Here is a 16,101-nt window from a genome sequence, read left to right on the forward strand (position 1 = left end):
GTGGACCTTTACATTCAATATTTTTTCCATATGGATGCTTCATCTACATTCAGAGAACACATCCATCTTTTTAGCTTATCAGACATACAATATGTCATGTTTGTTCATGTAACTGGCATGTTGTTTGGAAAGTTTCGTCAAGCATTTTTTTACTACTACTTTTTAGCACATGTCTACGAGCGGATGTGCGATTGTAAATTGATATTCCGCAATGAATGAACACAATTCAATCGAGCCGTTACCGCGACGTCAATTGATTTGTATGTTGGAAAGTGCAAACTTGCTTTATGGCCAGCGTCTAATTTGTGCCGTCGTAGAACTTTTTGCCGCCAGCTTCTTTGAGCACAACACACAGAAATTGAAAGAAGTACCTGGCTCGTTTAGTTTCTGGCACCAGCTCAACAAAAGGCTTGCCGTCTCCAGTCCACCACTTTCTTCCATCCGTGCACAGCGCATTTTGTTTTTAAGACCCTTGTCAATTCGGACATCTTTCCCTGGCTACTCTCCATTTTTTTTTATCTCATTTTTTGTTTCGGTGAAACGACAATTGGCTTGGATGTTGCGCTCAAGACCATTCGGAAATAGCGGGCACGCCACAAAGTTACCTTGGCGGAGAAAAACTAAGTGGTTTTTTTCCCTGTTTTTTTTAATTAGTCAAAAGCCGGAGATCCGGCATGGTGCCGGAATACATTAAGCTGTTACTATTTCAGGAGTAGAATGACCACTTGAAATTATCTTCTTCTTTTCCTCAAAAGTTATCCGGGAAAATGGAGACTCTGCGATGAACTGAACCACTGACACAAAAAACTAGCAGAGGCAGGCATTTTATTGTCAGTACATCATTTTTTTTTCAAGCCGAACCAACCTGCAATTGTTGGTCCGCCGTTTTATTTCACCCACGCTTCAGTCGTCACTATGTCACCAACCGACAAACGTGGGCATTCCGTCAATATATCCTTCAAGTTGGAAACTAAAAAGCACTGATATTCCCCTGAGTCGACTGTTGCCTAGAAAATTCACAATATAAACGATACACATTCACATGAAACACATAATTAAACCAGTTAGCATATTAGCTGTAGCCAAAATAGCATAAACTGTTGTGACATTACATACGAGCATACACATATGATATTTTCAATCATCTCCTTGACTCGAACACTTACAACATAACGTATTGTGTGCACCTTGTAACCTAGGAGTAATCTCTCTGTCTCTCTCTTTCTCTCTCTCTCTCTCTCTCTCTCTCTCTCTCTCTCTCTCTCTCTCTCTCTCTCTCTCTCTCTCTCGCTCTTTCTCTCACTCACTCATGCACGCACACACGTGTCCAAACAGGAAGTAATTGTGTGACCCAAAATGGAAGTAATTGTTTACAAAATATTCTTGAAATAGTTTCACCCAGATTTAACAAAACCACTACAACCAAAATGTTTTATATGCAAATGAATAAATAAAAATATACATGTAATGTGTACTGTTTGTTGTTTAAATAAATTTAATTGTAAAAAAAAATTAAAGTCTCCTTAGCCATTATAGCCGGCTATATATTAAATGCAGTCAGCCCTCTTATGCGGCACACACGAACTAACACACCAGAGACGTGTAGCGTATGCTTCATTCAATCATCAGCAAAAAAGGCGTCCGTCTGTAAGAAGTACGCCGGTACTTGACCCGTTGAGTGATACACTACTACACTGATGGAGGAAAACCCACGTTTGTCGTTTATTAGTTAGATTTTTTTTTTAAGTTTCTCGTTGTTCATCAGAAAAACACAAAAATGGACAAACACAAAACAGACTCTCTTCAAAGAATGGATTCTCTTGCATTTCCTTTTTTTGTCAGAGTTCTAAGCAAACCCCATGGGCTAAAATGGTACAGTCCAACAATATTTTACGTTATCTCCCACATACTAGGAAGTGGCCTACAAGAACATATGTTGCATTCGAGCAGGGTGGGAAGTTTGATATATCCCACTCCCATTCTCCCATTCCGACTTCAAAGCATTCGGGGAAAATGTAAACAACAAAGACGGCTGAATCCGATAAATTTTTGTTGTTCTGGTTAACACATTCAGTCCAAACCACGTTAAGCTATGTAAATGATTGGTTGTTATATTCACTTGCCAACTAATCTGTTATTGATACTTTTGCATCAAGGTTTTGGTATGTGTGCTGGGTTTAGAACAGTATTACAATATCTGTCATACTGCAACGGATAAGCAAGGTTTCGTTAAATGTAGTGGTGGAGATTGACATTGAGCCCAAAAATGTCCTATTAGGTCTGAAAATTTAACAACTTGAAATCTGAATTAGTGCAAAGCAGGACAGTGCCAATTCAGTAAATTCTTAATGAAAACGACGGTCTAGCTGTTCAACTAGTCATTGGAGGAAGTAGAGAGAAGAGCGACAACGGAGCCATTCTGCAACAAGGGAGGGCAAACAACGGCATGCTGCTGGATGGCATCCTTGGGAAAGTTTGCAGCTCACTCTTCGCTCTCTGGATTTTAGCCGGGGACAAATACCACACAGTGCTGAGAGGAAGCCCGATGGAGTGTGCAGGGCCACAAGCACAGGAGAATGTAACGCTTCAAATGGAGACTCTTCACAGCTTTTGTTCCAGCTATCTTTCTAATGTTTATTTGTCTCAACTTGTAACACAAATTTATTTAAGCAACATGTTCCGCCACAGCTGATTATTTGTGCCTAAAGACATATTTTTAGACAGCAATACAGAGTAAGAGAGAGCAAATAAGGAGAACACCACCCACCAAGCCACCCGCAAACTCATCCAGACGCTTATACCAGGATTTGCTTTTTTCTCTAAAACCACTTTCCTGCCTTCCCTTTGCTTCCTGTGACGACACTATGCTGGAATTCACTCCTGGTTGGTCCTTGCTGCTCAGAGAGAGAGAGAGAGGGCACGAGCAAGAGAGAGAGAATATGATTGCATTGGTGTTTAGCAGCCATTTAACTTCACAATTGCTTTGCCGTTCCCTTTAAATCCACTTATTCTATGTTTGGCCTTTTTCTTTTAAAGTATTCTTTTCCCATTTGGGTTTGTGCCATTAACACATAGAGTAGCTGCTGTGGACTAGGTCATGTACTGAGGTCCAAGATCTTGTCCGACAGGTTACAGTAGACTATGTGCAGTAAGTTGCATCTTAAATTGCTAGAATCAAACAATGCGCTGCTGATAATCAGGCCATGTCAGTGTGTATTCAGTAGCTGTGTGTGAGAGACATGGGGGGCACGCTGTTGGGTCTTGTGGAGGCCTGCAAAGAGACTTGCTCCCACCTCCTTCCCCTAAAGCCAGTGGATCTAGATTGATGGGGGAGGTGTTGCCTCTGCTCAGTCATCCATCACACATTTATTTGTGTTTTAGAGGAAGGGAAAATGGAAGAAAAGGCAGGATAAAGAAAAAAGACTTCCAAAAATATCAGAGTTGGGGGCTGCAGTGTGGTGGGTTGAAGAGTTGAGCAAGGGGAGGCCCCTTGCCTGCACAACTCTTCTCTCCTGCCCCCTCTATGCAAGCAAATGCTGGAAAAGAAGTCTTACCCTTGTGACCCCCTACCATTCTACAGAACCGGCGCTGATAACAAAGGCAGATAAAGCCAAATGGGAGGGCAGATTTAGTGAAGATTAGCCAGCAGGTTTGGGATTTCCTCTGAGGTTTCTGTCAAGTATGAGTGTCCTTGCGCATGTGTTGTATTTATGCTAAATGCTAGTAGCGGATTGTAAAAGAGGATGGACAGCAAATGCTTGGTGGTCTTTGTCTTCCTTGCAGACCAGTGCTTGGTCTATGTGTGTCCAGACTGTGAGGCCAAATAACTTTGCAGCGCTGACAAAGGAATCAATACCTATAGTGCCACTGATCAAAACTTCCCATGGGAGCTATGTGGCAAATGGGGATAACATAACACAACTCAGCACATAAACTCAGACTCGACTGCAACCTGTTGCACAAGCTAGACTGATCAATGAGCGATTTCAGAAAAATTGGCAAAAGTTGTTGCAAGGCTATGTAGCAAAAATACATCCACAGTAAACTATAGATCAAAACTTTAAATCCGTTTTCCAGTTATAGTTTACTGTCAGATGATCAATTTGAGACATGAGAATAGAGTTGTGGCTCAGGCGGATTGTGACATGGGATTGTACGTCACTCCTCGTTGCAAAGGTCGTTGAAGTGTGATTAGTCAAGAATACGGAAACCAGAACCCCTTAAAGTGTATCTGGTCTACAAATTATTTGTGTTTGAAAGTTTACATGCCCTATGAGTGCACTGTATGGTGAGAAAAGGGCTTAATGCCTATAAAATCCAAAATACTGTGACAATTGTTTTGATATTTTCAGAAGTTGAAGTTGACATGAGTAGAGATGTGCAGGTGGATTTTGCTGATGATTAATAATAATTTTTTGGGGATAATGAAATGATATTTAGCTTTTGTACATTTATAGTTCTGCTCCTAAGTGGCCATCTAGCATCCAGGGCAGATGCCCGATGGGCTGGCCTCTTTTGGGGCCGATGCAGTGCTTTTTAATTATTATCTTCCTACATTTTACCCCAAGGCAAAATGCTGTCAAAATGCCAGGGCTGATTTTTTTGTGCCAGTCCAGTCCCTGACCTCAAGGGTATGTAAACTTTCAAGCACAACTGTGTTAATAGAGAATAAGTTGACCGCAAATTGAAAACTTAATATCTCTATAGTGGATAAGAATACAAATTTAAAGTAAGCTAACCAGACTAAACAGTGATCGAATATTAATGCACAGGTTGTTTTGTCTTGTAATTTTTTCATACAAGTTATGTTGCTTGAGACTTTACAACCGACAAGGTTAGTTGTTTGTTTTTTTTCCTTTTTGGGCATGGATATTTGTAGCAGTGCAGTACAGGGAGTCCTCGAGTTACGCCGTACGCGACCTACATCGTTTCGACTTTAAAGCACCCGTGCCTCGTCCGTAGCACCTTCTTTTTCGTTAATTTCCTACAGAATTCACGCCATTTTAAAGTTATTTAAAGTTGTGTTGTTGTTACCTCCAGCAATGGATGTCTATCGAGCAGGTTGGCTCGCCATCAGGCGCGTCACATTTCCGTGTTTAAGTTGAACTTATCTCCACTCTGCCGTCCAAGGGCAATGAATGTCCGCGCGGAAACACGAAATATTGGTCATGCAAATCAGTTTTTTTTAATTACTGTACAAAGTATTTTGATGTAAATATAGACTTTAATGGTGAAATCCGACTTAAGTCGAAATTCGGGTTACATCGCGAATGTAGGAATGGAACACGGCCGTAACTCGAGGACTCCCTGTATACTAATAAAAAGCTAGTTTCGCGTTTGATCAACATGCCAGCCGGAAAAAAAAACAACTCCAAAGAATTACCTGGTTTGCATTATTGCTATTGTCAAGCTTGGACATGGCTTCTGTGCCTTATGCCAAGCAAATACAAATGGAATGATAAATAAACAAAGATTGGAAATTATTACCTCCTGCATTTGCATGCTGGGCCCTAAGTGAGCTTCATAAAATGTAGCTTTTTTGTGTGTGTGACTGATGTTTACTGTCTAGACCAGAACACGTGTATCCTTCTGTCTTTGTTCAAGGCAAAATAAGGAAAATCACAATGTTTTATGATATAATATGATGAAGATGTGATGTGGGAAAAATGTGTGCAGTGGACAGGAGGCCCTGCTTAACTTGTCCTTGAGGCTATGGGAGAGTGTTTGTTTCTTCTGAGAAGTTTTCCCAACTGCATACCTCATGGATTGGTGGAACCCCCAAAGATCCTATTTAAATCACAAATGTCTTTCGTTTCTCAATCGTTCACAGGTTTTGGTCAGTTTAGGAATTTTGCGACCCATTAAAGCCTTGTGACAATGACTTTCACCCCTGGGACCACTGCAGGGGTCTACCCCCCTACTGACCTCTCTATTGCTGCCCAGTCCTACCTCCAACGGTTTTCCTCCAGAGCTCTGATTGGTTCAACTATGTACCCAACAAACCCTGTGAGGTCAACGTCTCTTTTCTCGCCGTCCGTCTTGTCCTATTTTTCCAGCTCAAGTTGGTGCTTATCAAAGACAACCCAGTTCTGTCATGTGGCCAAATCATCTTGACACCCATTTAGCATGCTCATCAGAGATAAGTTATGAATATTCAAGATGATGCTAGGGGCCATCAAGCAGAAGAAAAGAAGAGATGAGAGTGGCATATAATGAGAGTGTGTGAAGAGGTTGAAATAAAGCAAGACAGAGAATTATCCACAAGTACTTTAGTCACTATTGTTCTTTATTATTCAGTCAGATTTGCAAGATACATCAGTTTTTCTTAAGTATTTTTCAATGACTACTTATACATGCAGTCAAAATTTGGGTTAAGGTAAGAATTTCGGTTTCTGAAACAATCGAGGTAACAAGTTTACATGCATTACGTACCGAGTTAATCTCATTTACATGTAATTTGTGCTCGATTCGAATATCCCGTTTGGACCGCGATGCACAAACAACGTAATTACGTAAATAACATAATTTCCTTATTTAACTTACTATACGTTCAATAAAATACATTATATTTATGTCACTCACCGCGCTAAATAAAGTCGTCGGTTTCCTCCTTGCTCCAGAAGTGTGGTTCTTTGCTGCGAGTGTCATGTTTGTTTACACCACTTATTTACACCAGAGTATTTCCCGTGGGTTACATGCCAGAAGCACGGACTTAGATGCTTGTATAAATAGACACAAACTGTGGCGTTTTCGCCGTAGCGACCACAAAGTAATGTGAAAATGCAGCGGAGAGATCAATGTATTCAAGCGAGGCTCTTTTAGCGAGTAGGACGGAGCTGCGCATACAAGTCGTTACTACAAAGACCAAGATTCCTTGCAAATTAAAATAAGCAAAGAAGAAGAAGAAAAAGACAAAGAAGAAAATAGAGAGCATGCGCACAGCAAAAAAAAACAACGCACCGTTCAATCGAGGTATTACGAATGCTGGTTTTGAAAGTGGCAACCCAGGGGTCTTATATGGGTTTTTTAAAACCCGAATAAGAGCATGTTTACATGGCCTTACAAAAAAATATTCGGGTTTTACAAGGGTTATGAATCCCTTTGCTGTGTACCTCAAACATCCCACACTCAACCCCATATTGTGTGGAGTCAAGGAGGTTGACTTTTGCAACTTATATTTGAACACACATATACTTTAATGCCCCTACACTGTGCAGGACAATTTATACAGAAGCACCTTTTCTATTTGGATCAACCCTCTCTACTACTAAACACAGTAGTATTAAAGGCAACTACCCTTTGTCCGCTTGAATTAAAAATGCACCTCCATACAGTCACCACAGCCACTTGCTGAGAAGTTTTTGTTGTGAGCATCTCATATCTATTTGATGCAATAATTGTGGCGTTGCTTTTGCAGTTTCACAAAGAATTTTCTGCACAAAAATTAACCAGTTTAAGTTGTGATTTGAGTCTTCATGGCTAAGAGATACCAAAGATGTTAATGACTGAAAAGCGAGGTATACTCAATCACATGGCATAGTATATTTCGACTCATAATTATGAATTATTTCTAACATAGTAATTTACTTTTCTGTTTTTTTTTTAAGACAACAAGCTCATCACCGGCGGGTATGTACTGTATAAAGCATCAATGAGTGCAATCATGATAGTTGCCCATTCCTGCATTACGCTCACAATAGTGTCATCTGCCAATTCGAGATGCTCTGCAATCAAGACAATCCCGGAATTTGGCAGCGCCTTCTGACTCCGCTTGTTTCAAATGTGCTGCTCTTGATCCTCTTGTTGGACAGGCAAGAGTGGTTATGAATGTGTTGGATCTTGTGAGAACAAGCAAGCAGAGCTGGGCCAGGAAGGAACTAGTTTGTCTGAATGAGCCTGACTATCTCATTGACATGGATGTGAAGAACATCTAGGATATCATCCAAGCTAAGAGAAAAAGTTGTTTTGACTTTGGGAATGCGGCACCCTTCCAAGCTTTGATGTCTCGGCTGTGTTAATGACCACAAGAGGGGTTATCAATGGTGTTGCATCTTAATGAACTGAAAGTATAGTTTGCTTGCTGATTTGATTTGTTTTGTTTTTCTGGCAAGTTTAAAATTTACATTTGGTGTTGATTGAATAAATTGACATTCAGAAAAGCATCAAAACAGCATAAGTGAAGAAGATATGAATGACATAATCTAAAGTTTTCAAACTTTTTTGTCAAGAAACCAAATTCCCAACACCTATTCAAGTATGAGAGGCTGCCATTAATCCATTCATGCAACACTTTTTATCGTCTTGAGAATGCGAGGGGTCGTGGACTTAGGTTGAGAGAGGAGGCACTTCCTGGACTGGTCTCCAGTCAGTAACGCTAAATGCTCAAATATTAATGTGATTATATGCACTGAACACTAGAAATCACTTTTAATGCATAATTTATCTATATATGATCAAAGCATGATTCCAATCAGAGGCTACCGAATATATTTTCTGCTCTAACAGTTCTGAACTGTGTCACATGGGAGGATAAAATCCAAATTGGGTGACTTCAACCTTGAAATAAGTAAATCCAGCCTTAGAGGCTTCACGAACAATCAATGCATCAATCTTCGGTCAAGGTCAACGCATTGTGCAGCAGATTTTTTTTTTATTGACTCTCTCATATGAATAACAAGTATAATCCCCCAGTCATTCACCCCCTCCCAAATATAGATTTATGCGAACCACGACCGGATGTGAACCATAATCTATCCCGGAACATAACTGTTTGTGTGACCAAATTCGGTATGTTTATATACACAGATGGATGGTTGGATATAGTATAAGTGGCCACCAAAGCCATCTTGCCACTCATTGGCCTGGCCTCAATTTCATTCCCTTTAAATCTATGAATGTTGCATATTTGGAAGACACAGTGCCTTTGAACATCCCTCTTCCTGCTTCTCACCAAGATGAATATAGGTCAGGACTGGATTACCCACTTGATACCACAGTCCCAAACCTCTAAACGGACTAATTAAAACGTGTTTGAAAAATATGTCAAATGCATTCAGACAGTTATGTAAGACGCACAGATGTTAAATTTATTTTTAACTCCTAAATGTTAATCACTTCCACTTAAGCTGTCAAGAATATGAGCCAATTCCTGAGTCAAACTCATAGTTTGTCAGTGTCAACTGCCATTGGGTTGGAAAAGCAACTGGGATATTTCAGCAAGAAACAGCATACTATGTCCTTTGAAGATCAGTACACAGTACGGATTGTGATACGCAGTGGTCCGTATCACTACTCCACACCAAATCATTAGTTTGCAATAACCCTGAGCCATAATGATGTTTCTTAAATACTTCCTTCTTCTTTGATTGTTCAATTCCAGTCATATTTATCTAAATGGATTTGTCAGACTCCAGTTTCAGTCTGACAAGGATGGTGTCTGTCTGAAGAGGTCCATCTGGGTCACTGGCTGAGCTATTATCATCTTTTTATTGTTCTACTGTCTGTTGGTGCCCAATCCTCTGCAAGGGCTTCTTAAAAACAATGGGGAGGTGACAATGGTATTTGTACTCTGCTTACAAAACATATTTGAGGCAGTTTGAGGAACATCCGGTCTGCCTTATAGACCTTAATATATAAGCCCTATAGGATTGTTGTGCCATACAGTATAAATTATAAACTCCCAAATAAAATAGTATGTATGACGATAAAGTCACTCATTATCTTGAATGTATATCATTCTCCACATTTTTATGTATACTAATTGTTGCACTTTTTATTTTTCGCTGGTGATCTATGTAACATTGAAATGTCTATATCAGACTTAAAAAAATAATTTAAAAATACCTAAGTCTTCTTCTCCTATGTATTTATTTATTTATTTTGCCATTGTAGGATTATGTACAGAATTTGTATTTACCAGCCAGACAGATGCTTCCTATCCTGTCAGCTTGTTAGCAAGGGCAGTGAGGTAGATAATAATTGTCAGCTTGGCTGTCTTATTGCCAGTGACAGAGGGGGCTAGTCTGGGTGCTTTTGGCACAGAGAGCACTCATTCACTAGACATCAGGTGCCCACAGTACTGTGGGGACAAGAGAAGCTTAAATGGTAGACACTACAGCTCCTGTTCTTACGATTTGTTTTAATGCTTGATTACAGATGGCTACCCAGACGTTGATACAAACCACTCTCAGAAGGCATCACACAATGGACCAGAGACCAGGATGTCTGTCTCATTCTTGAAAATCGGTCTCCAACATCACGTGAAAGACATCATAAACAAAACCGACCTGCAAATAACTGATCTGAGCAGATTTCAAATGTAAGTCACGTTTCAATAATTGTTGATTTTATGAGTGTGGAGGCTTCACACCGACCTAAATGTTCTTTCAACCAACAATGTCTGTTGTTGTTGATGTTGACCTGGGGTCTATTTCATAAAGCAGGTTTAGTGAGAACTCTGGGTCAAGAAACCCTGAAATGTGGGAAACTGCGTCTTCCGTTTCAGAAAGGGAGGTAATTGAAACCAGAGAAAAAGAGGTAACTTGCCTGTCTCATAAAAAGAGGTCATTTAAGCTCTCGGTCAGTTACCGTAATAACATGTTCCATGAATCAAACCTGGTCAGTTGCAGGTTTTTCACAATGAACCTCGAGGTTTTCTCTGTCCCCGCCTCCTTTCAGCCACATCACGACATTTAATTTCCTCATTCATAAAGTCCGCTGTGGCGAGTTTTTGCGTAAATACGCATATAGCTATATAGTCTATAGCGTTAAGTCCACTTTTGTCACAAACATGGCATGTCCTTTTGACAATGACCTTATTGATGAAGATGCCGCATTATTGCGCAGGGAATTAAATATTCGTCATTAGATTATTATCAGACCGTGCATGGATATGCAGGTATTTCCGGACAGTTATCTTTTTGAGCAGTACCGTTTTACAACACAGTCCATCATCTACATCATACACAACTTAATTCTTCCTTACATTTGCAGCATTACCAGCTGTAGTCATGCGCTCACATCTCAGCATATATTGTGTGTTGCACTCCGTTTTTTTCTTATTACCGTTTGAATAATGCTTTTATATTTCATCTTAAGTCAGGTGTGCTTCTCCCCCGCAGGATTAAACCAAAATGAAATGAATTAATGAGTTACCATTCAACAGGCTGCACCTGTAATATTAGTGTGATTGCAAAGGACTACATTTAAATGTACGCATTGACCCGACACCCGAGCAGCAACGTTCTCCCACGCCGCCTTCCTCTACGGGTAGCCGCTGCGGTGTTGCACTTTTTTTCTAAAGGCATGTTAAAATTCGCCATAGGATCGCATTAAGATTTTAAGTTGAGAGGGGTTAAAAAAAAAAAAAACGCACTCTGCCAACACCCGTTGCCATGGTGACTCGACGAATCGGGACTCCATTGATGTGGACTTTTTAGTGTGGTGGCAACGCCAGGTGAAACTACTCTGCATTGATATAACTACCTCAAATAAGCTGTCTTGGAACCGAAAACGCAGTTTCTTATCTCAGGGAATATCAACTCATTCAGGGTTAGTCTCTGTGTTTGTTGAACATGCTTTGTGAAATGGACCCCTGATGTCATTAGCTTGCTTCAGGTGTGTCGGAATGATATATGCATTCAGGTGAAACAAGAGGAAATATTTGGATGTTTGAGCCCCATGGACATTGAGATGTCTGCGATACGTCACTGCAAAGGTGTTTGATGGGATATTTGATGGGAAGTTATTTAACACCAAGCTTATCCAACCACGCAAGCTTTTGTATGCTCTTTGGAAAAATAGACTACTAAAATGTTATGTATTGCCCGTTTAAATATCAGATACATTTATGCAGTAAATTCTAATTACATGTGCACAAAGTACAGAGCAACAAAATTAACTTAACAGGCACCACCCATCCAAGAAACATAGAAAGCAATGACCAATAGAGGGGGACAGGTCAGAAAGATTTGTCAGTACTCGCTTTCCAGGGCCCTGAGATCTTAGATGAGAGAGAAAAAAACACTAGGGAGGCAGAATGAAAGAAAGACAAAGCTCAAGCCATGCTCCCAAATGAGAGCATAATAAGAGCTTTGATTAAAAACCTCACACATATAGCACAACTAGATCATTTACATCAGATCTCAAGATCTGTTCATGTAGGTAGGAGACAGTGAGGATGATTTGGGGGTCAGGAGACATGATTGAACCAGGCTGAACTAGCAGCTTAGTCCTCAACAAGCGTTCTGCAGCACAGGTAACGTCATGGGGGAGGAGTGTGGCATCAAACGAAGACGGATAGCAACAGTCAGTTGGCAACATTCTTCAGATCAGGTCGCGGGGGCAGCAGCTTTAGGAGGGAAGCAACATCATCCTCTAAATCTTCCATCCCTGAACTTCCAACAAATATAATGGCCTCTCACTGTAGAATTCACTTCCTGTTGCATGTCTGCGGGTGTGAACCCAGTATGACCCAAGTTAACGTTGCAACAAGACATTGTAACCATCATATACGTGTCTGTTCATTCTGTCAGAAAAGTCAGACAGGAAAATGCAGACCTAAATCATGACTCGGATGTGCCATAGAGGAAGTGCCGTCTCTGTGGACCAATTAGTAAAGTTAGCTGTGTGTAAGGTGCCATGATTTTGTACCCCCAGGCTGATTCCTGGGTCAGCTTTCAGGGCAATGGTGTCCAGACCACAGAGGGGATTTCCACAGGCAATTAGTACTGCTTACAGTATGGCTTTGTATATGCTCCTTAGCCTGCTGCTCTAGAGTATTTCTCTTGCCTAAATTTTAACCGAGCGTGAGAACTTGTAAATTGATGAGTATCTGATCTTAAATTTGAGATCAAATCAATCTTACAAAAATCAATCCACAATTTCAAAGTGTATATATTGATTGCATTCTGTGATTGTATCGTGGAGGTAGAGCTTACGGCGCATTGTGTATTGTAACACACTGATAGTGCTTACCAGAATAAGCACCACAAGTTAATGGTTTGTAACTCTAGCTTATCTTGGCTATCGATGCAACAAAAGCTGTAATTATCTGCAAAATTAACTTGCGTTTAAAAAAAAAAAGAGAAAAGAAAGAAAAAAAAACTTGCGTCCTACACAAATAATGCATTAAACAGTCCCAGATAAATATTGTTTTCCACTATGTTGCAAGCCCCCACGAAGAAAGAGGCATTCAACCAACCGATGGTGGCTAAGCATTTTGTTGCTACTCAGGAAGTTGACTGGTTCATGTTCCAGTGCTTCTGAAAATATGAACCCTGATACTTGGTTTGTATCAGGAAAACGCATCTGTTGTGTCTTCTATTGAACAATATTGATGTAATTCTCATCTAATGACATTGCTTATATAGTCTAATAGACATTTATTTCCATTATTTTTACATCCCTCTCCTCCCACTTCGTCCGACCCATCTCCTTGAGGCCTGAGGATGGTTGGCACCAGCCTGAAGCTGTCAGCCAGTCCGGGGCAGCTGCGATCTAGGGTACTCCCTACAGTTCTCCAGTGAACTGGCAGCCCCTTCTCATTTGCCCCCGCGCTCCTGTTTCTGTCTTTTTTCTTCTCGCCAGCCGAAGAATACAATACAGAGAAGCACTGTGCTGTGCTGTGAATACAGACCCACACCCGAGGGCGTGCACACACATCCACACTTTTATAAGCCGTTGAAAGAGACATGGCTAAATGCAGAAAGAAGAGCAGACGCCTCTCAGATGCTGGGATTGGCTTTGTGTGCCACTTGACACAGACGGTGGCAAACAAGATAACTGTTGTTTGTTGTTTATGGAAGGACCCTCTGCCACACTCGACTGTCATCTGGGCACCCCGGAAGTGGCAGCAAGCCTCAGGGAAAAATAATCATTCAACTCACTGTACGACTTCTTCAATTTTGTTCCTGTGTAAACACATGTGAAAGACAACCTCTACGGTCGAACACAGGGAGCTGATCAACATCAGATTTAGTCAGTATTTGTAACAAAATATTATTGATTAGGTGTGCAGGCAATGCTTAAAGTAGCATGTCTACTTGGGATTTTTGATACCACTTTGTTTTTAGACCGATATCTCTATGGGTACTCAACTCTTGAGTACCGGTAGTCAACAATACTGATACCAAGTGTCGATACCACTAGTACTTTTGATGCAAAAAAAAAACATTGACATCTAATTTTATATAAACACCTACAGTATATACTGTATCCCAATATTGCATTTTTCATTAAAATTGCCTGAAATTAATGGCAAAAATACTATTCATCTAATTTCTACTTCCTGATCGTAAAACGACCACGAGAGACCTAGATAACTGCAGATTTAAGGACAACTAATTTCAAACTTCTATATTTACTACCACTTTGCTAAGTAATACTATTGGAGTTGGATCAAAATTATATCATAATATATAAAAATTAAAAATAATCCATCCATTTTCTATCCCACTTGTCTTTATTGGGGTTAGAGATGAGCTGGAACCTGTCCTAGGTGACTTGGGGCAAGAGGCGGTGTACACCCTGGTCTGGTCACTAGCAAATTGCAGGGCACAAATAGACAAACATTCACACCCACATTGACACCTATGGACAATTTAGAGTCTTCAATTAATCAAGCATGCATGTTGGAATGTAATGGCAACCTGGAGAAAACCAATGCAAGCTATATGACTATATGATTATTAGTGGTTCCCCTCATTTAGATCCTTGTTATGCAAAAATGCAAAACAATAATTGCAAATTCATCAACAACTTAACAGATTTCCTAAGAAAATATGCTGATTTCATATAATATGCTTGTGGCATTTTTAAGAACGAATTTAAGGATTACATAGATTTATAATAATTGCATTTTTACAACGTAAAACAGTTCCTAGGTGTCTTAAAGTGTACCTCCGGTGCCTCATTTTGAGGTATTGATGAGGAAACTAAGAAATATTGTAAAGTTTAAAAAATATTTGATATATATTGTTCCCATTTTTGTGTCGAGTCATGTATTTTCCCAAATAATTCCGCTGGTTAATTATAATGCTCGTTGCAATGTTGGGATGTAAGTCAGTCATCTAGACTCGGGTATTTATTTATTCTAATTTATTTATATGGAAAGGAGATAACCTTCCCCGACAGATAGGCTTCTGGTTTGCATACGGCGGGAGATTACTTATAGCACCTCAACATGTCTCATCTGTCAGCAAGCGAGCGTCGTCGGTGACGGATTGACAGACTTTCCGTGAGTATCGATACTGGAGAGTTGAGAGAATGACTCGGATTCGTCAAAAAATGCTGTGTTTAATCAGGGGAGTCGGTTGAGCGTGGCTTCGCTTCTCAGCGGTGAATATGGCTGAGAACAGTAGCTGTCATGGCGTCTCGACAAATACTTTCCTAGAGCTATTACAAGCTTGCTTTAGTACAGTGGTGTCTAAACTTGGTCCTCGGGGGTTGGAATCCTACAGGTTTTGTTCCATCGCACCTGTTCCAATGAACAGGATTGTTATCAAGTTTATGCAGAGCTTGCTGATGAGCTTCAGTTGTGTTTGAGAAGAGAAACATCCAAAACCTGCAGGACTCCGGCCCTCAAGGACCGAATTTCGACACCACTGCTTCAATACAACCAGTGTAACAAAATGCATGTGGATGCAGTTTTTATTGTTAAGACATATATATTTCTCCTTCTGAGCACCACAGGTAAACTTTAATAACATGTATTTGGCATATCGTTGCTGCTATGTCGTAGATGCTGTGGCTCAGGAGGTAGAGCTGGTTGTCCCGTAACCGGAAGGTTGGCTGTTGGATCCGTGCTCTCCCCAAGTCATGTTTCGTTATGTCTTTGGGCAAGACGCTCAACATACATTGCCTCCAGTGCCACTCACACTGGTGTCTGAAAGGTGCGAATGTTTGGTGGTTGTTGGAGGGGCCGTAGGCGCAAACTATCAGCCTGCTCCAGGGCGGCCGTGGCTACTTAAGTAGCTTACCACCACCAGAGTGTGAATGTGTGAGTCTGATGCATTATTATTGTGTGAAAAACACTTATGTCTATTTTTGTCATTTTTTTTACATTGTTATGTTCTTGGGAAGAAACTGAATGCAGACATCCCA

At 40.5% G+C, this 16,101-nt stretch overlaps 1 pseudogene; it reads right to left on the reverse strand.

Moving 5' to 3' along the window:
• Nucleotides 1–2,702: 2,702 nt before the first annotated feature.
• LOC147176372 (uncharacterized) lies at nt 2,703–13,831 on the reverse strand (annotated as a pseudogene).
• Nucleotides 13,832–16,101: the final 2,270 nt, after the last annotated feature.

The sequence above is a fragment of the Leptonotus elevatus genome, chromosome 4 (assembly GCF_054856555.1).
Source record: "Leptonotus elevatus isolate MCC_2025b chromosome 4, RoL_Lele_1.0, whole genome shotgun sequence".
Classification (NCBI taxonomy): domain Eukaryota; kingdom Metazoa; phylum Chordata; class Actinopteri; order Syngnathiformes; family Syngnathidae; genus Leptonotus; species Leptonotus elevatus.